The 21812-nt window shown below is 38.0% G+C and overlaps 1 protein-coding gene and 1 long non-coding RNA gene across 5 annotated transcripts in view; one reads left to right on the top strand and one right to left on the bottom strand.

The window, feature by feature from the left end:
• Positions 1-815: 815 nt before the first annotated feature.
• LOC110259986 (uncharacterized) lies at positions 816-21728 on the bottom strand. Its single transcript, XR_014841516.1, has 4 exons — positions 21668-21728; positions 20386-20414; positions 6520-6571; positions 816-2296 (listed from the first exon to the last, which is right to left on the bottom strand). It is a non-coding gene; the product is annotated as an uncharacterized LOC110259986 (long non-coding RNA).
• The window catches only part of RMND5A (required for meiotic nuclear division 5 homolog A), a 59683-nt gene continuing 59036 nt past the window's right edge, over positions 21166-21812 (top strand). For 2 of the 4 annotated variants that reach the window (XM_085018738.1, XM_085018736.1), the window contains exon 1: positions 21166-21270. The gene's annotated coding sequence lies outside the window, so the exon portion shown is untranslated. Of the gene's footprint in view, positions 21310-21812 lie in introns of all 4 variants that reach the window. The other 2 variants (XM_085018737.1, XM_085018735.1) reach the window with 1 other exon arrangement.

Genomic DNA, 21812 nt, shown 5'->3' with positions numbered 1-21812 from the left:
CCTCCAGCATTCATTCTTTGCAGACTTCTTGATGATGGCCATTCTGGCTGGTGTAAGGTGGTATCATTGCAGTTTTGATTTGCATTTCTTTAACAATTAGTGATGTTGAACATCTTTTCTTTTTCTTTTTCTTTTTTTTTTTTTTTTTTTTGGCCATCTGTCTATCTTCTTTGGAGAAATGTCTGTTTAGATCTTCTGTTAATTTTTTGATTGGATAGTATGGGGTTTTTTGTTTGTTTGTTTTTTGGTCTTATCTTTTTAGGACTGCACCCATGGCATTTGGAGGTTCCCAGGCTAGGGAGTCCAATTGGAGTTATAGCCGCCAGCCTATGCCAGAGCCACAGCAAAATAGGATCTGGGCCTCATCTGCGACCTAAACCACAGCTCACAGGAATGCTGGGTCCTTAACCCACTGAGTGAGGCCAGAGATTGAACCCATGTCCTCATGGATGCTAGTTGGATTTGCTAACCACTGAGCCATGATGGGAACTCCAGTTGTACTTTTTTTGATATAAAGATACATGAGATGTTTAGATATCTTGGAGATTAATCCCTTGCTGTTTGCTTCAATTGCAAAGATTTTCTCCCATTCTGTGGATTGTCTTTTTCAAAAAAATGATTTCCTTTGCTGTGCAAAAGCCTTTAAGTTTAATTAGGCCCTATTTGTTTATTTTTGTTTTCACCTCAAGGAAGTGAACCAAAGAATATATTGCTGTGGGATGGACTGGGAGTTTGGGGTTAATAGATAAAAACTATTACGTAAGCACAGGGAACTATATCCAGTGTCCTAGGATAGACTGTGATGGAAAATAATATTTTTTTAATTTTTTATTAAGAATTTATTAATACTTTCTTTCTTTTTAGGGCCACACCCGCACATATGGAGGGTCCCAGGCTAGGGGTCAAATCAGAGCTGTATTAGCCAGTCACAGCCACAGTAACATGGGATCTGAGCTGTGTCTGCGACCCACACCACAGCCACAGCAACGCCGGATCCTTAACCCACAGAGCAAGGCCAGGGATTGAACCTGCAACCTCATGGTTCCTAGTCAGATTTGTTAACCACTGAGCCACGACAGGAACTCCTATAATTGATATTCTTTATGCTTATTGTGTAGTTCCTTTTAAAAATTTTTAACTGCATCTGCAGCATATGGAAGTTCCTGGGCCAGGGATTGAACCTGAGACACAGCAGTGACCCAAACCACTGCGGTGACAATGCCACTTCCTTAACCTGCTGTGCCACAGGAGAACTTCAGTCATGTAGTTCTTATAAAGGATTCATGTGAGTCTTTTCATTTGAAAGTACATTTATAGATTTTTTTATCAGTTACATTTTAGATTAAGATCTTTTTAAATTTTCTTCCTTGGATAAAGGAAGAAAAAGGACGATAAAAAGGATAAAAAGACCTTTCCCCTGATCCCCACCTTGCTTTGTTAATTCAAGTCTTAATTTCATTTTGCTGAGTTTCTACATTCCTATTGTTACTTTAGTGAGTTTTCTCAAAACACTCATCTTCATTCTATCTTCCTTACAGAGCATTCCTGCTTATAAATTACAAACTATCACGTAAAGTAGGTCATGAGTAAAAATTGGAATGGTGATTCTGATCTGACTTTAAGTAGTGAAACATCTGTTTCCCTATTATGATGACTGATTCTTACCAGGCACTGTAAACAAAACTGATGTAAGCTCAAATAAAAAAAAAGGAACATGAAAATAATTTTTAACAAAAAAAAAAATACTGGCCAAATGACATATATTATCATCAACACCATGAGTATCACAATTATCCATTAACTAGTATTATTGATTAATTCATTAATGTTGAATTTAAAGTAAAATGTAAAGAATAATTACATGTATATTACAGTTAAATTAAATGCTGCTTTGTGGGGGCACATGGTATATTACTATACTCAAATTCCTTTCTCAGAACCACATTCTAGAAGCTGCTTTTAAAAAATGTAAAATCAGGAATTCCTGCTGTGGTGCAGTGGGTTAAGGATCCAGCATTGCTGCAGCTATGGTAATAGGTTGTAGTTATGATTCAGTTCTGATTCTTGGCCTGGGAACTTCCACATGCCATGGATGCAGCTGGGAAAAAAAAAAAGAGAGAGAGAGAGAGAGACAGAGAAATCAATTGAAATTATAATGAAAGACATGACACATTCTGGTTAAATGTAATGTTCATGTAGAGTCCCCTGGTGGCTCAGCAGGTTAACGATGCAGTCAGTGTTGTCACTGCTAGGGCACGTGTTCAATCCTTGACCTGGGAACTTCTGCATGCTGTGCCTGGGGCCAAAAAAAAAAAGTCATGTTCATATAAAACAAAATGTGTTCACTTGTTTGAATTTTATATATAAATTATATATTAATCTATATGTACATATATACATTTATATATACCTGTATGAACATGAGTCATATATTTTTAAGACCCTAAGCTAAAACCACTCAATTAAGCCCCACCTGGTTTCCTGAACCTTAGAAATTATACGAGATATTTAATGTTTGTTGTTTTAAGCTTTTAAATTTTGGGATAATTTGTTATATAGCAATAGGTAACTAATACAGCAACTCTATCATGACATTTCCTCCCAATTCTTTCTGAGTCCAGAAGGTTGAGTAATGGGAGAGGAAGACCAACCCAGGAAATTGTTACAGAATTTTCATTCCTGGGAGTTGTTGGATCATTGTTTTATCACTTCTTCTCCTATAATATATTAAGTCTCAGATTTTAGGCACTCCCTTAATTCTAAAGAGGGAACCAGGACTCTGATCACAGCAAGCACATGGGGTCTCTTACAGAGAGTATTTTTCCCATTTTTTGTGTGTGTATAAAGGCAATGTGTTGAGAAATTAAGCAATTTCACTGTCTTAAACTTTCATCAACAAATATTAAATGTAATTTGTTAAACTGCTAATTATCATTAGTCTTAAAAATAAAAATTTCCAATAAATGAAATTTATAACACTGGGGTAAATGTTAATGGCATAGGAGGAGGACTAGAAATTTTTGTAGTAGTGCCCTGACAGATTCTAATTTTTGAATTTTAAACAGAATTTTAATTTAGTACTATGCACTATACTACTTAAACACTTGTGCCAAGCTGGGAGAGGTCCAGGAAAGAGAAAATTAAAGCAAAATCTATAATTTAGTTATGGAGTATGATGAAGCCAGATTTTTTTTGTTTCCTGAAAGGGATATGGTCACTTTAAACATAACACGAAGCAAACCATTGTAACACACACACACACACACACACACACACACACACACACACACTATAATTTGACAAAGTAAACTGGCGAAAGAGTTCTTAAATTGGTAACTGAGGTCAGTAAATAAAAATTGCCAAAAGGACTCCCTGTGTAAGATAGCCATGGGAGAGGGTAAAACTAAGATGAAGTTTCTGAAGTGGCTAAATACTATCTTCTGTTTAGTGGAAAATATTTAAGTTTTGTCCACTGACTATAAAACAGTGTCCTATATGTTGTATATGGAGAAATGACTGGAGGGCAAAGTGTAAGAGAGAAATCGGAAAATTCTGTGAGAAGCTTCCCAAGAAGGGTGAATAAAACATGTTACCATTACTACAGTTTAGTTCAGAAGCATGTAGAGGTTTTACTTTTGAGCCCAGGAGTCATATAAAAAATTCTTGCCAGCTGGAGTTCCCATCGTGGCTCAGTGGAAATGAATCTGACTAGCATACATGAGGACACAGGTTCGATCCCTGGCATTGCTCAGTGGGTTAAAGATCCGGTGTTGCCATGAGCTGTGATGTAGGTTGCAGACGTGTCCCAGATCTGGTGTGGCTGTGGCTGTGCTGTAGGCTGGTGGCTACAGCTCCAATTCGACTCCTAGCCTGGGAACTTCCATATGCTGCCGGTGCAGCCCTAAAAAAAAAAAAAAAAAATTTCAAAAAATTCTTGCTAGTAAAAGTAGTAAACTTGACCAACTGCACATAAAAAGACTTAAAGTAAAGATTCAGGAAAATCTGAAAATTAGAGTTTCAGAAATTAAGAAACCACAAAGAAAGAATTCCATATATATCATAGAATCCATATCCATAGACATACAAATGTATGTGCATGTACACATATCATATTTTTAGTAAGATATTCTAAAGAAGATCAGCTTTAGGTGACCGCTAAATTTGAAGTTGTTTGAGTTTATTTCTGTACCATGATTTGGACATCTAAGTTTGATATTTTAGGCAGAAACCCACCACTTAATTCAGGAAAGACACATTCTTCTGCTCTTGCACCCTTTAGTCTCAAGAATATGCAGCATTGTTTACCAACACCTGGCAGCATTGTACAGCATCGTAGGAATAACTCCCACTTTACAACCTATTCATCTCCACAGGTCTTTGAAAATTGAAAAATGTCATGATATGACAGCTTTGAGATGATTGCTCACTCATGAAAAAGTTATATGATAACTAAAAAGAGAATATTTATTTGGTTAAGAACCCAAATAAGGGAATTCCTGTCATGGCTCAGTGGTTAATGAACCCGACTAATAACTATGAGGACGTGGGTTCGATCCCTGGCCTCGCTCAGTGGGTTAAGGATCCAGCGTTGCTGTGGTCTGTGGTGTAGGTTGCAGATGTGGCTCAGATCCCATGTTGCTGTGGCTGTGGTGTGGGCCAGCAGCTGCTGCTCTGATTCGACCCCTAGCCTGGGAACCTCCATATGCTGTGGGTGCAGCCCTAAAAAGACAAAAGACAAAAAACAAAAAACAAAAAACAAAAACCCAAAACAAACAAACAAACAAATGAGCAGTGACAAATTTTATCTGCAAGAGAAATCCACAGAAGGCAGAGACCCAAGATGGTGCCCATGGTGTGGGGAAGCTTTGAGGAAAAATTGGAAGCTGGGCTCTAAGGGGTAGGGTCAGACTTTAGGGGACTGAGAAAAGAGCATTAGATTAGCAGTGGGTGGGGGCAGAAGCAAGGACACTGTGAGCAGAGAAAATGAGGAAACTGATTTAGATAAGAACTGGAGGCTCATGCTGGGAAGGAGTTTCGAGAACAAATGAGTAAGTAGCAAGCAGGATAGGAAGGTTACTCGATTTAGTAAGTGGGCATTGCTCAGAGATCCCTAGAAGTGCTATTTCAGGAGACAGGTGGTCCACAGAGAGAACCACTTATTATTTATAAAAAAATTTGATTTTTTAATAAATTTATATCTTTCATAGCTTCTCAGGAAAAATAAAGCTACTATTCTGAAGATTCCTAGAGGTTTTTATTAGGAATAATAAAATAATAATTTTGGCAGAAGTAAATAAGAACAGGGTATCAGGATCTTCAGCCGTGATAGATGAAGGAACTTGAAAAATCTCCTTTTATATTGACAATTTAAATCTATAAGTTTGTCTTAAAATCCCAAAGTTTTAAAACAGGGGAAAAAAAGTTGTCTGGCCCACTGGACTGGGAACACAAAAAAATAGATTTTAATTATTACGCTATCAACATATACCCCTTGAGCAGACCTGTCAGCTTCAGGTTCAATTCCTCTGGTTTGTCTCAGGGTACTGAAGTCAGCTCTTCATAAGGAGAAATCCCATTCCCTCTGCCCTTTCTCCAAACACCCTCCTCCAACCAGCTATTATAGTTCCAACCAGAGGCTCCACGGTAAAACAGGTGGCTTTTGCTTATGCCTCTGGAAAATAGGTCTCATAAGAAGAGGGATAGAGAGCAAAGTATGGCATATACCTACTTGGAGTTTCTTTCATAACACAGGTGAATGGACCTACAGCTAGGTTGGGGAAATGCCCTAGAGATGGCTAAATGAGAAGGGTTCTATTTGAATGAATTACTGTGTTTTAGTTTGTTGTACCGTCTTGGACAACCATGACCAAGCAGTTATTTTGGAAAAAGGAGTTTAAATGATCTACATTCCTTGGCCTTATGAAACCAACAACTATAAATAGACAGGATAAGCATTACATGGATGCGCTTATTGAAATTTAAGATGTAAAATAAAGTTTTACCTCCTAATCTCTTGGAATATCTTCACACTCAAACCAAACATGGAAATGAAATAAAATGATGAATGCTTATAATTTGTGTAGTTATCAAATTCTCCAAAAGATTTCAGGGCATTCAACATAACAGCTAAGAAAAATCTTGGTCCTTATTAATTTTTATTTATAGAATTTTGTTCATATAGCTTAAGTTTTAGTGACAAGAGAGCCTGTATTTTTCTTCCACAACAAAGAAGAATGTGACCTTTTGTCTGTCTGTAGTTAGAGTCCCTGCCTATAATGAGATGAGACTTTCAGAGGCAATGAGTGTATTTTTCATGTGGGAGGAATGTGAATCACTGGGGAGAGGCCTCTACAATGGGTCCCAGGAAGCCCTGACTCCTACTCTTGCTCCTGTGTAATCCCCTCACCTGGAATGTGAACTGGACATCGTCACTTGCTTCTAAAAAACAGAATGCAGGAAAGAGGAGGGGTGTCTCTTCTGAGATTAGGTTATACAAATAGCATGACTTCTTTTGCTCACCTTCTCTTGCTTCTTCATCCAGTGGAAGCCAGTTGCCATGGTGTGAGCTGCCCTATAGAGAGGCCAGTGGAAAGGAACTGAGGATGGACTCTGACCATGAGTAGTGAGGAACTGAGACCTCAGCCCAACAATCCATGAGGAATTTAATCCTGCCAATGATCACATGATCCTCCCCTAGCTGAGCTTTCAGATAACTGCCAACCTAGCCAACACCTTGACTATAGCCTTGTGACAAACCCTAACCCAGAGGACCCACTCAAGTGCTCTCAGATTCCTGATCCACAAAATCACTAGACGTTTTGTTTTAGTTTTGGAATAATCTGGCTATAGCAATAGATAACTTACACAGCCCTCAAGAACCTTTTGGTCTAATCACATGAAATAAATATATAAATAAAGAAGAGCTAACATTTACAGAGTGCTTATTATATGCCAGGTATTTTTCTAAGCATTTTACATACATTGCTTAATTTCATCCTTACAACTATTTTGTGACGTAAATATTACTATCACCATTTTATAGATGAGAACACTAAGGCGACATGAGGTAAAATAACTTGGTCATGGTTACACAGCTAGTGGAACTGTGATTTAAACTCAGTATGGTGCCTGAGTCCAAGTTCTTAATCACTGTGTTGCTCAGCTTCTTTCCATTTTATATGCCACAACACAAGTATGTACACCTCACAGAGGCAGTAGAGCACAGAGAATGATTGTACCTGTAGGGTAAAGAGAGGGGTCAGAAGGATTCAGACACCTAAGCAGGATTCAAAAGATGGAAAGAAGGCATTGCAGGCAAATGCTGAGGTCTGGGGTGCAAAACCACATGGTACCTGCCAAGGACATGTTACTCTTCCTTTCAAATTTTATAATCAGTTATGCGGTCTTCCTTATATTCTGACCTTGATTTTTATCAGTAAATATTATCCTCTTGGAATTTTAGTAAATTGAGTCTTTTTCAAAAAGAGTAATGCCTGGTTCTTGACCAAAGGCAAAGGCAGGAGCTCAGAATGAGTTGAGCAGGAAAAAAAAAAATCCCCTCACTTGTTTCAGCACATCAGCTGATTTAGAGGATTAGTAATGGGGGCATTTGTCTTTGGTAGCAACAGAAGCTCAGTTTACATACTTCCCACATGCTGTTCACTAGGGAGTGCCCAACAGTATAATGCTCTCCCTGTCCTTGGGACAGTAAGGAAAATCAGTCATAAGTTTAAGAAAGAGGATCATAGTTTCCATATTTAAAAGAAACTTTAAATAATTTTGCATCAGTCTCAAATAACCTATTGGGTATTTGATGGGAAAAATGGAGAAGACAGAATTAACCCCTGGAAAAAGTAATCAGGTAAACCTAAAAACAAAGAGAAAAGATTATAGATATGATAATTAGGGATATAAAGAATGGTTGCTTTTCCTTTCATTATCACAATTATCCTCAAAAGGCCAGGTAAAGGTTTTTTTTAAGATGAATGTAGTTGTAAGAAATAATGCAGAGAGATCCTACACAGTGTAATATCACAACCAGGACACTAACACTGGGAGAGCCCTTCGAATTTATATAGTGTGGCGGCGGGGAGGAGAGGATGCTCAAGCTGCTCGAGCTTACTTTTATGCAGTTTTATCATACAGATAGGCTCATTTGGTCACCAAAATCAAGATACAAAAGATCTATCACAAAGGTCCCTCATGTTATTCTTTTGTAGAGTCACCCCTGCCCCTCCTACTATTCCCAATCCCTGACAACCTCCAATCTGTTCTCTATCTCTATAATTTTGTCATTCAAGAATGTATATAAAAATAACCTTTTGAGACGGGCTTTTCTTCACTCAGTGTAATTCCCTGAGATTTATCCATGTCGTCACATGTATTAATAGTTCATTCCTTTTAACTGCTGAGTAATACTCCATGGTATGGATGTACAAGTTTCTTTAACCAGTCACCTGTTGAAGGACACTTGGGTTGTGTCCTGTTTGGGGTTATCATAGATAAAACTTTTGTGAGCATTTGGGTACAGGGGTGGTACTTATTTATTTATTTATTTTTTAATGGCTGCACCCACCCCATATGGAGCTTCCCTGACTAGGGGCCAAATCAGAGCTGTGGCTGCTGGCCTACACCACAACCACAGCGAGGCCAGATCTGAGCCACGTCTGTGACCTACCCTACAGCTCATGGCAACGCTGGATCCTTAACCCACTGAGCAAGGCCAGGGATTGAACCCACATCCTCATGGATACTAGTCAGATTCGTTTCTGCTGAGCCACGATGGGAACTCCTGTGTACAGGTTTTTGTGTGAACATTTCTCTGGGGTAAATACCCAAAAGTACAACTGCTGGATTACACGGTAAGTAGCAAGTTTAGTTTTGTAAGAAACTGCCAGAATGGCTATATTTTTTTTACATCCCCACCTGCAATGTGTGAGTAATCCAATTTCTCTGCATCTTCCACTGCATTTGGTGTACCATAACATTTTATTTTTGCCAACCTGATAGGTATTTAGTGGTAGCTCTTATTGTGTTTTAACTTTACATGTGCTAACTGCTGATGATTTTTGAACAGATTTTTATTTGCTTATTTGCTATCTGTAAATCCTCTTCAGTGCTATGTATGTTCATGTCCTTTGCCCTTTTTTTGACTGGAATTTTTTAAACTGTTAGGTTTTTAGAGTTTCTTTATATATTTTAGACACATTTTTGTCAGAAATGTGGTTTGCAATTATATTCTCTCAGTCTATAGTTTTTTTTTTTTTTTAATCCTCTTCACAGATCTGTCACAGGGCATGAAGTTCAATAAACAATTTTTTATTTTATGGACTATACTTTCAGTGTCAAATATAAGAATACTTAGCTTAACCCTATGCCCCAAAGATTTTTGCCAAGGTGTTCTTTTTTTAAGTTTTACATTTTATATTACCTGTTTTACATTTAAGCCCATGATCCACTTTGAGATAATTTTTGTAAAAAGCGTGAAACTTAGGTTGAGGCTCACCTTAGTTTGGCCTATGAATGCCCAATTACTCTAACCCTATTTGCTGAAAAGGCTATCCTTGCTCTATTGAATTTTTCCTATACTTTTGCTAAAAAATCACTTGAGCATATTTGTGTGGGCCTATTTCTGGATTTTCTATTCTATTCCATTGAACTATCAATTTATCCCTGTGCCAATACCATATAGTTTTGTGATTCCTCCTACTTAATGTTTTTTTTTTTTCAAAAAAAACTTAAAATTATTCCAGGTCCTGGACTTTCATGTATAAGTTTTATAGCAAGCTTGTCTATATTATAAAATATTTTGCCGAGATTTTGATCAGGATTGCATTAAATCCATAGTAATCAATTTGGGGAGAACTGATGTCTTTATTATGCTGAGAAAAGTATGAACACAATATGCTTCTCCATTTGTTTAGGTCTTCTTTTATTTCTTTCATAAATATTTTTTAACTTTCAGAATACAGATATGCATAGTTTTATTAGATTTATACCTAAGTGTGTTTCTTTGAAGCAATCGTAAATGGCATTGCATTTTAAATTTCAGTTTCCACATGTTAATATAGGAATGCAATTGGGTTTTGTGCATCAACCTTGTATCTTTAGGTCTTGCTGAACTCACTTATTAGTTCTGGGGCTGAGTCTGTGTGAGTGAGAGTGTGTGTGTGCAGATTTCTTGGAATAATCTATGGAGACACAAATGTCATTGGCAAATAGGAACAGTATTATTTCCTCCTTTCTAATATGTATGTCATGTCTTTTATTTCTTTTTCTTGCTTTATTGAGCAGGCTAGAACTTGCAGCCACTTTACTATAGTGGTGATAGCGGGCATTCTAGGATACCTGGGGGAAAAACATTCAGCCTTTCACCAGTAACTATAACATTAGCTGTAGATTAGGAGGTTCCCCTTTATTCCTTGCTTACTGAGGGTTTTTAATCACAAACAGATGTTGGATGTTGTCAAATGCCTTTTCTGCATCAATTGATAAGATCATATGATATTTCATCTTTAGCCTGCTGATTTGGTGGATGGATTATATTATCTTATTTTTAAACATTGAACCAGCCTTGTATGCTTTGTACATCATGGTATATAAATCTCTTACACATTGCTGGAATGAATTTATTATTTCATGAGTATTTCTGCAATCAAGTTCATGAGTTATACTGGTCTACAGTTTTCTTTTGGCTTACTGTCTTTATCTGGTTTTGGTATCAGAGTAAACTAGCTTCATAGAATGAACTGGGAAGTATTCTCTCTTCACATATTTTGATAGAGATTGTATATAATTGGTGTTCATTGATCTTTAAAGGTTTGGAAGAATTCTCTTCAGAAACCATGTGAGCCTAGAGATTTCTTTTATGAAATGTAAACATTTAAGGATTCAATTTCCTTAATAGCTCTAAGGCTATTTAAATGGTCTGTTTCATATTGAGCAAGTTGCGGTAGTCTGTTTCAAGGAACTGGTTCATTTCATCTAAGCTGTTAAATTTATATGTAGAGAGTTACAGCAGTATTTTCTTATTATTTTTTTGTGTGTGTGTGTCTTTTTAGGCTACACCCGTAGCATATGGAGATTCCCAGGCTAGGGGTTGAATTGGAGCTGTAGCCTCTGGCCTATGCCACAGCCACAGCAACGCCAGATCCAAACCCTGTCTGCAAACTACACCACAGCTCATGGCAACACCTGATCCTTAAAACACCGAGCAAGGCCAGGGATTGAACCTGCATCCATATGGATGCTAGTCAGATTCGTTTCATCTGAGCCATGAAGGGAACTCCTCTTATCTTTTTGATGTCTGCAGAGTCTGGAATGATATATTGTTTCATTCCTGATAAGGGTAATTAGTGACTTCTTTTATTCCTGATCAATCTTGCTAGAGGGTTGTTAATTTTCTTTTACTGATTTTCTCTACTGTCTTCTTATTTTCAATTGTATTGATATCTGCTTTTATAGTTATTATTTTCTTTGTTCAGTTTATTTTGCATTTCTTTTCCTAGTTTCTTGAGGTGAGACTTTTCTTTGACTTATATATTATTTATAAGTGTGTTGTTTAGTTTCCAAGTGTTTGGAGATTGTCCAGTTATTTTTCTGTTATTTATATTTAGTTTGATTCTATTGTACTTCAATAATATATTCAGTAGAATTTCAATTCTTTTAAACTTAGGATTGTCGTATGGTCAAGATATGACCAGGATATGATCTTACTTGATATATCTATCTGGATACTTCATAAGAATGTATATTTTGCTATTATTGTGTAGAGTATCTACAAACGTTGATCAGATCCTTCTGGCTGTCAGTAGTGTTGTGTTCTTTTATATCCTTGCTTATTTTCTATTTTCTTTTACAGCTTAGCTGTTCTATTAATTGCTGAGAGAAGGGTGTTGAAGTCTCCAACTACTATTGTGAAACTATATTTTTTTCTAGTTTTATTAGTTTTTGTTTCACAAAACTTGAGGCTCTGTTGTTTGGTATACACTTTTTTTTTTTTGTCTTTTTAGGGCCGATGTGTGGCATATGGAAGTTCCCAGGCTAGGGGTAAAATCAGAGCTGCAGCTGCAAGCCTATGTCATAGCCACAACCATGCAGGATCCAAGCCGCATCTGCAACCTACACCACAGCTCATGGCAACACCAGATATTTAACCCACTGAGCAAGGTGAGGGACCAAACCCACACCCTCATGAATACTAGTTGGTTTCATTACCACTGAGCCACAAAGGGAACTCCCTGGTGTATACATATTTCAAGTTGCTATGTTTTCTTGATGGATTTACTCTTTTGTTATCTCTATCTCTGGTGGTTTTTTTGCTCTGAAGTTGTCTTTATGTGATACAAATATAGCTGCTCCTACTTTCTTTTGATTAATGTTTGTGGGCTATCTTTTAAAATTCTTTTACATTCAGCCTATGATTATATTTGAAATGAATTTATTGTGGACATCATACAGTTAGGTCATGTTTTTTTAATCCACTCTGCTAATCTTGTCTTTTAATTGGTGTATTTAGATCATTTACATTTAATGTAATTGACATGTTAGAGCTTAAGTCAGCCGTCTTAGGTTTTGCTTTCTGTGGTATTTCTTTGTTTTCTATTTCTCTAGTTTCCTTTTTTTCAGCCATACTATGGGTACAACTGTTGATGTGATATACTTATATATTGCAAAATGATTACCATTGCTACAGTTTTTTTTTTTTTTTACCTAGTGGATTTAATTACCTGTTTTAAATATTTTGGTAAAATATACAAAACATAAAATTTATCATATTTAGGAGTTCCTGTTGTGGCACAGCAGAAATGAATCCAACTAGGAACCATGAGGTTACAAGTTTGATCCCTGGCCTCGCTTAGTGGGTTAATGATCTGGTGTTGCCGTGAGCTGTGGTGTAGGTCCCAGATGCAGCTCGGATCCTGCGTTGCTGTGGCTTTGGCGTAGGCCAGCAGCTGCAGCTCCGATTCCACCCCTAGCCTAGGAACCTCCATATGCCGTGGGTATGGCCCTATAAAGCAAAAATGATTTAAATAAATTAAATAAAAATTAAAAAGTTACTATATTTAATCATTTTAAGTATGGAATTCAGTGGCATTAAGTACATTCAAAATGTTGTGCAACCATAACCACTATCCATTTCCAAAATTTTTCATCATTCCAAACAGAAACTATGCACCCCTTAAACAATAACTCCCCGTTTCCCTCTTATCTACAGTATTTTTATTTTTACTCTTTGTATAATTTTTTTAGTGGCTGCTCCAGGTATTATATTATATATATATTTATCACAGCCTACTGGTGTCATTTTACCAGTTCATGTTAAGTACAGAAAACTTACCTCCCTTTATGTCATTGCCCCTCCCGTTTATATAATTGTCTTACATATTTATTCTACATAAATTTATAACCACATCAGTTAGTATTATAACTTTTCTTCCATTGTCAATTTATAAATTTAGAAAACTCAAGAGGAAGAGAAAAATCTATTGTACATACAAATATTTTTGTATATTGTGTTCTTTTTTTCTTCCTGGTGTTTCAATTTTATGTATTTTTTTCTTTGTTTGGAAAATATTCTTTTTGGTAGGTCTGGTGGTGACAAAGTCTCTTAATTTAATTCCTTCAATGAGAATGCCTTGATTTCTCTTTCATTACTGAAAAATATTTTCACTGGACATAGAAATCTGGGTTGCTAATCCTTTTCTTTTTGTACAGGAAAAATGTTGTTCCACTTCCTCCTGGCCACCATGGTTCAAGTGAGAAATCTGCTATAATTTATATTGGTTTTTCCCTATACATAACAGTGTCATTTGTTTCTGGCTGCTCTCAAGATATTTTCTTTTTCTTTATATTTTATTTTTTATTTTTTTTCATTATATTTTAGAAGTTCAACTGTCATATGTGGAAATCTTATTTGGCATTTGTTCAGCTTCTTGAATTTGTAGGTTTATATCTTTTGTCACATTAGAGAAGTTTTTAGCTATTGTTTCTTTGAATACTTTGTCAATCTTCCTCTCATTCTCTTTTCCTTCTGTGACTGCAATGACATGTTTGTTACTTTAAAAAAAATCCCACAGGCCCTGAGACTCTGTTCATTTTATCCCAGACTATTCTCTTTCTGTTGTTCAGACTGGGTAAATTCTATTGGTCTGTGCCTCAAGTTCACTGATTCTATCCTCTGTTATCACTCTATTAATACAAAGTTAAAATACAAAGTTTTTAATTTTGTGTATTTTTCATTTCTATAATAATTTCTCTATCTTTGCTGAATTATTTGTTTCAAGAAAATTTGTAAATGACTGAAGTATTTTTATGCTAGCTTTAACATAATAATTATCAGATAATTCCAACATTTGATTCATCTTATTGTTGGCATCTATTGATTGTCTTTTCTCACTCATGCTGTGATTTTCCTGGTTGTAAGATGAGTGTTTTTTTTTTTTTAATTGTATAGTGAACATTCTGGATAGTATATTACAAAGCTGTGGATCATATTTAATCTTCTTTTTACTTTTTTTATGCAGGCAATCCCTTGTTGAGATTTAGTACTGGGCTACTAGGTATGTATGTGTAGCTTCTCTCTAAGCTGTGACAATACCATCTTGGCAAAAGTGGAGCATTGACTTGAATTGCCTTGTTGCAGATGGGTAGGGTGGGAGTTCAACCCTCTCCTTGTTCCACTGACAAATTTTCAGTGAAAGAAGAGCACCAGCTCCCACTGCCTTGTCACCTCTAAATGGGGGTATAAACCCAGCTCCCTGCTCAATGTGCTGATACTACCTTAGAGCACCACCTGCTTTTGCCAGGCAGGAGATGGAAGGTCAGCTCCCCACTTAGCTCTGTTAAATCCATCCTGCAGAGGAAGTGTACTACTGCCTCTTGTGTCCGTGGGTTAAGGGACGGTTGAGTAGAAAATTAAGTCCCTGCTCAGCTCTACTGAAACCACGCTGTGGGGAGAAGGTGCTGTTTTTCTGTGTTTGGGTGGAGTAGGATGGATATTGCCAACAAAGTTTTCATGGTTAGGCCATCCTTTTTTCCATTCTTTGGTTAGGGAAAACAGGCTTTTCTTGGAGCTTTTATTTTCTGTGTCTATTTGCGGTGCTGGGTTGGAGGCTTTTCGCAATGCCTTATCTGAGATATGAGAGGAAACCTGTGAACTTACCACCATTTCTCAAGTCCCAAGATCCCCATGCAGCCCAATTTCTTTCTACCTTTCAAAATATTCCTGTGTTTGTTTTTTGTGCTATGTCTAGGTTTTTTTTGGTTTGTTTGTTTTTAAAGGAATAATCTGGAGGAATGGCATTATTTCATGTTAATGGAACTGTAAGTCTCCTTAAAAGGCCATTTTTCAAGCACTTGCTTAGTTTACTACCTGAAGTCTCCCTCAGGTTGTCAAAAGTCATGAATCTTGTATTTCAGCAATTTACAACCTAGACTCTGCCCTGAATAGATGCACAGTAAGTTACATAAACAGATGAGTCAAATGCATATGTAATAATAGGAAATAACAGCACCCTACATTTTTACAGGGCTTCATGGTTTACAGAGCACTTTCTACATATATATACACATATAATACATTTACTAATTAAATGTATACATTTACTATATAAAATATATTTATATTACTTTACAAATAAATGTATATAATTGAACAATGTTACACGGTAGGTATTGTTATATAGATAGTTATTTTTTTAAAAAAAAAAGACTGTTTGGTTAAGGTTTTTGCCTAAGTCTGAAAAGCTGGTAAGTAGAAGTGTTAGAATTTTGGGGAATTTTAGTTCTAGACTCCTGCTACCTTACCACACAAGATAGGGTAAATGATCCTTTGTTTAATTAGAAATCCCATGTTTAATAAGTAATCATGGAGCATAATTTTGCTTGTTTGAGGTTCAATGGCTTATGGGTTTGGGACCCAGATAGATTCAAATTCAAAGTTCCATGGCATATGAGCTATTAGCTGTGTAGTCTTGGAAAAATTACTTAACCCCTGTGCCTCAGCTTCTTCATCTGTAAAACAGGGATAAAAATAATGTTTATTTCAAAAGACTGCTTTGGATAATCACAAATTTAAAGAATAGTGCCTGGGAGTTCTTGTTGTAGCACAGTGGAAACACATCTGACTAGTATCCATGAGGATGTGGGTTTGATCCCTGGCCTCACTCAGTGGGTTGGGGATCTGGCGTTGCTGTGGCTGTGATGTAGGCCAGCAGCTGTAGCTCCAATTCAACCCCTGGCCTGGGAACCTCCATATGCTGGGAGCGTGGCCCAAAAAGTAACCCCCTCCACCCACACACAAAAGTAAAATGCCTGGCATGTTGTAACCACTCAATAATGGTAGCTACTATTATTATTAGGATAAATAAAGCCAAAATTAAAAGAAAAACCCATTGCATTTCCATAATGAGGAAGTAATGACTCAGACTCAAAGCTTTTAAAAGCAAGGAGGATACATCCATCCATTCCTGTTTGGTTGTATAGTACCTCACATGTTGCTTAATAGATACTGGCATCTCTGTAATTTTAGAACTGGAAGGAACTTAAAGGTCATCTATTTCAAGCTTCTCATTTTATAGATAAGGAAACTGAGATTGGGAGGGGTTGAATGAATTACTTCAGAGTTAGAGTTCTGGCACCCTTCCTGCCACACCTGGTATACGACACAAAAGAGTAAGCAAGTAAAAAGTATAGAGGATAACCTAGATTCCAGAAAGAAAGATTCAGGCCAATAAAACCTGAGGGAGCAGATTTAAAAGGTGTTAAGTACCCTCCCCAACAGGGCATCATACACGAGGGCAATAACTGCATATCATCCTCATAGAGATCTATAAGGGTGTATCTGAACTAGAGGGCAACCAAGGAGAAGTGCCCTGGCCTCAGGAGGGGTGAAGGCTATGTTGGGAGGGCTTTGCTGGTGAGAGAGGCTATCTTCTACAGATATTAATGGTGCTGAAAGAAGGCAATGATGGACAGAAAGGAAAGGCATTACTGTTGCACTGCCTCTCCAATCCCTAATAATTAGTGATAACGGCAGGCAAGTATCATCCAGCCAGCTAGTAAACAAGCATGTAGGAGGCAAAATGCCCCAAACCACACAGGAGATATAAAAGAAGTGAAAAACATTCAGATCAATATTTTTTGCTAGTAGTTACACTTTCACACATTTCTTAAATTAGTCTTAACAGCAATTTCCAGAAATGTCTCATGTGGAGATTTTTTTTTTTAGCTTGAAAATGATGAAAATTGATTTTTAAAGAAATGATGAGAAGGAATGTTATTTTTCATAATCCAGTATTTCATAATAACACATTCTGTCAATTTAACCTTACTTTCATACTGTCAGCTAGAATAGTCAGTAAATTAGCAAGGCCTGTTTCACAAGGTCTTTTTTTTTAAACAATTATAATTAGAGTCTTTCTTACCCATTTCTGAACGTGTATTTTGCATAAAAACATATTTTAAAAGCAGTTTTTTAATATATTCTCAAATCGGAAAGATGAAATTGTGACTTTTTCTATCTTGCCTCTGTTTAGTTTCAAGCTTCTAAGCTTAAGTCAAAATGAAAAGAATACATGAGATATACTGAATAAGGGTGAGTGATAAGCTATAGTTATGTATAACAGCTATTAAACATTTCAAACAGATGTAATAAGCAATTCTAAAAACTTTTCTTGTTGTTGTTAAAGAAACGTTAAGTTAAGTAGGCAACAAAAGTAGTTTACAAGATAGTTATATATAATGAGAGCTACCTTATAAATTGCACATATGGGTCTGTGTGTACACACAGAAAAAACTCTGGAAATTCACCCCAAATGTTTAAACTGATGAATTTTGTTCTGGGTCTTTGATTTCATGAGATTTCATGGGATGGTTATTTCTGTATACTATTTGTACTTTCTAATTTTTTTACGATGAATATGTATTTTGGCCAGAAGACAAAGGTTTTTTTCCTTCTTTCCTTCCTCCCTCCCTTTCTTTTCTTAAATGTTAGGGAGAATGGAATTTGGAGTAGAGGGAAGGACCAGTGCAAAGTACAGAATGATTACAAATGAAAGGTTTTCCAGACTGAAAAAATATGGAGGCAGGAGTGCACTGATATTGGAGTGGGGTTTTGTTTGCTGGTTGGTTGGTATTTGTGCGTGAATGAATTCTTTGTTGTGTGGTAAAAATGTAATCACAGAATAATAATCTGCAGTTGTTGTGAAAATGGAAGTTTTCTCTGTTGCTTCTACACGCCCTTCTCTGAGAAATCAAGGTTTAGGCTTAAAGCAATTGTGCAGAAGGTAGGAAGAGACAATATAAATTAAGGAGGGAACATAAAGATCTCTGCCTTTAGAAGTTCTATTTTTCTCTTCTTGGTTGAATTTGAGGCCTCTTCCTTTGTTTATTCTCTTTTCTTTAAGAAATACCTTGAGCATTGATTAAATCATGAGAGAGAAAAGAAGAGTCAGTCCTGACCTGAGAGCTAACAATCTGGTAAACAAGGTACATATTTGAAAAGTTAATGAAAAATATGGGGGCAGTATGCACTTCAGCATTAAATGACTTAACAGGGAAGTCCTACAGCTGGTAACTACAATGAACATGGTCTAGATCAGTACTATTCAACCAAACTCTCTACAATAATGGAAATGTTCATTCTCTGCTGATTAACACAGTAGGCACTAGCCACGTGCAGTTACTGAGTAGGTGAACTGTGGTTATTAGCACCATTGAGAAAATGAATGCAAGTTTTCTCAATTTAAAATTTAAATAGCTACATATGGCTGGTGACTACCATACTGAAGATTAGGCAGGCCAGGACTTAGAAGGTATCAATAGTAATAGGACTTGGGGAGGATCTGAGTAGCTAAGATAAATGAGATAAAGCATTCTAGAAGAAAAGCATGAATAAGCTGTGCTCAACTCACCTGGAAAGTATCAAAGTGCCTGGTGTTTGGATGGGGGACTGGGATGCCCTGCTATGCTGGGCAGACCATGCAGCTGAGAAATTAGGATCTGCAGCTGTAGGTAATGGGGAGTCTTGATTATTTCTATCAGTAGAATAGCTCTTATCATGTACCAGGTATTATATTGAGCACCTTACATGGGTTGTCTGACTTAATTATTACAAAAACCCTTTGAGGGGAATGAAGATTCTTTGGTGGCACTGTAGAGGTAAGAGATAAAGGCAGGTTAAGAGAAGCAATTGCAATCTTGGAAACATGTCAAAGGTACTAAGAAGGTGAGGAATGTAGAAGCTTGAAAGCCTCATTTAAGACATTAGGGGAGTTTCCTCATGGCTCAGTGGTTAAGGATCCAGTGTTGTCAGTGCTGTGGCTCTGGATATAGCTGTGGCATGGGTTTGATCTCAGGCCTGGGAACTTCTGCATGCTGAGGGTTTGGGGAAAAAAAAAAAAGACATTAAGTAATGAGACTCATTAGAACACGTGGAGGGTGAATGGAAAAGGGAGTGAGATAATTTGTATCCCTAGAGATACCGATGAGGACAAAATCCTGGGAAGCACCAATAATTCAGTTGAAGGCAACTGACTTGGTAAAGGGATCTTGAGAAGGATGTAGTTTGCACTGGAAACAGGTTACTGGAGTCAAGGAATCTAATGGAGAAAAAGTTATCAAGAATCCTACAGGTAAGTGAAAGCTGAGGAAGAATCAGTGGTAGAGGAACATGGGAGAGTTAAGATAATGCCAACAAAACCGAGTCAAGAGGAGGAGTCAGTTTGGGAAAGGAAATATGGATTCTGTTTTTGAGGAACTGACTGGAGGTAGGAGTCCTCTGAATAATGATGTCTTGCTAGTTGGGGGGAGGAATGTGAAACTAGTTTATGAGACAGATCAGGGCTAGAGAGAAGCAATTTGAATGTGTTCTCCAAGGACAGCAGGTAAAGAGAAAAGAGAACGTTGAGCTCAGAACCTGGGGCAAATACCGATCCACAAAGGTGGCTAAATGAGAAAAGAGCCAGGAGGGGAGAAGGGGTGACTGAACCATACCGTGGCAATGCCCTGGAGGTCAAGGAAGAATTTTAAAGTTGTGATGGTGGGTCACAACTTTCAAATGTAGCAGTGAGGTCAAGGGGAAAAAAAAAAAAGACAGAAAAGGATGACAGAGCTTATCAAGAAGATCCTTGGAGAAACAGGAGGAACAAGAGTGGAGGATTTTTTCGGGCAGCCTGGCCATGAAAAGACTGAGCAGAAAAGGGAAACAGCCTAAGGAGGGTTGAATGAAGGCTCTCCCCACATCCTCAGGTCAGCTGGCCACTTAAAAAGGGAGAAGGCACGCCTTTTCTGTTGGGTACTTGACAACAGTTCATAAAATGGATACAACAGATGGACACACTTTGAGAAGGGTGACAGAAGGTGCTGGAGTTGAATGTTTTTTACCTTCTCAGTGAAGGAGGAATCAGGGCCACCTGTCAAGGGAGAGAGGAGAAAGGAAAACAGGTTAGGTGGGGAAGAGAAAGGCCATGTGTAAGAGCAACAGTGCGGCTGCCCTTGAGTATCACGGAGAACTAAATAAAACGACTAGGTAGGTGCTGGACCAACGTGATTCCATGATTTTTAAGTTGCCATCTCATATTTACTCCTGGGAACTGACACTAGTAGCAACCACCACTGTTTATCATGTAGTTATCATGTGCTACTGGGTGTTTACCTAAATTATCTTCATTTTCCTAACAATAGATCGAAGTATTATTAGTTCTAATTATTACCAAACTATAAAAAGAGACACTGAGGCTCAAAAAGGTTTTACCTTAATAATAATAATAATAAAAAGACCAGGTACTATGTTGCCAATCACTGTTCTGGGCACAGAAAACAGAGGCCAGGGGGCTGCCTTAGCGCTTTATTGAAGGAGTGCAGACAGAAAAGTGAATGAAAATAACTGAAACAGATAACAAGTGGTGAGAAAATAGTAAAACGGCTATGATTGACCATAATAAATATGGTGTAGTAATGGAGGAGGGAATGTGGTCAGGGGGGGACCCTCTGTGGTACAAGTGAGCCGAAAATTTTAGGATGACACGATGGAAGAGTTTTCTAGTCCAAAGAAAGGCTAAGTACAGAGGTCCTGAGGCAAGCATCAACTTGGCTTCTAGGAGGAACGCTAAGCTAAGGTCGGGGCAGTCACAGCTTAGTGAGCAAGTAGGTACAGGCCAAGGTAGGAGGCGCCATGGCAAGTCAGGGGAAGGATTCACGCGAAGGGGGTAACTCCATCGGAAGCAATGGAATAACGAGCCGAAGAGGCAGGAGCCAGGCTGCCCCGAGGTCCGACGCAAGTTTCCCTTCCGTGATGCTGCCCCCGGGGTGAGGCAACCCGTCAGGAGAGTCCCAGGGGCCAAAGGGCCGAGGCCCGCGGGGGTGGGGGTGGAGGTGTAAGGCTTGTGACCTCCCGGTGTAGCGAGAATCGAGGCAGGATCGCGGGCCACGCCCGGCCAACAAGCAGCCCCCTTCTCCCACCTCAGAATTCCCCCTCTTCTTATTCCAGTTAGCGACCCCCGCCCGCAGCACCACCCACTCCGCTCGGCCTGGCTGGATTTTTCCTCGGGGCGGCGAGTCTGCTTTCCAAAACTTGGAGAAGACAGTACCCTCAGGAATGACAGGGAGATGAAATAACTCAGGGCTGGGGCGAAGTCCTATGGGAAATAGGCCTTTTTATTTCTGCCTTGTTTTCCCTCACGGCTTTCCAGAAACGACTTGCTTCCCAGGATGCTCTCCAAATCACCCCCTCCAACAGCGAGACTATTGGTTTGGCCTCTAGTCCCAGATTGGCTGAAGGATTAGGCCTCGGCCAGGGATTGGAGGACGTT

This window comes from Sus scrofa, chromosome 3 (assembly GCF_054392235.1).
Source record: "Sus scrofa isolate SSC_HxYL_T2T_F1_AM1 chromosome 3, Sscrofa_HxYL_maternal_Yorkshire_Landrace_v2.0, whole genome shotgun sequence".
NCBI classification, from domain to species: Eukaryota; Metazoa; Chordata; class Mammalia; order Artiodactyla; family Suidae; genus Sus; species Sus scrofa.
Note: the sequence above shows the minus strand (reverse complement) of the source record. Positions and strands in the feature narration are given on the sequence as shown.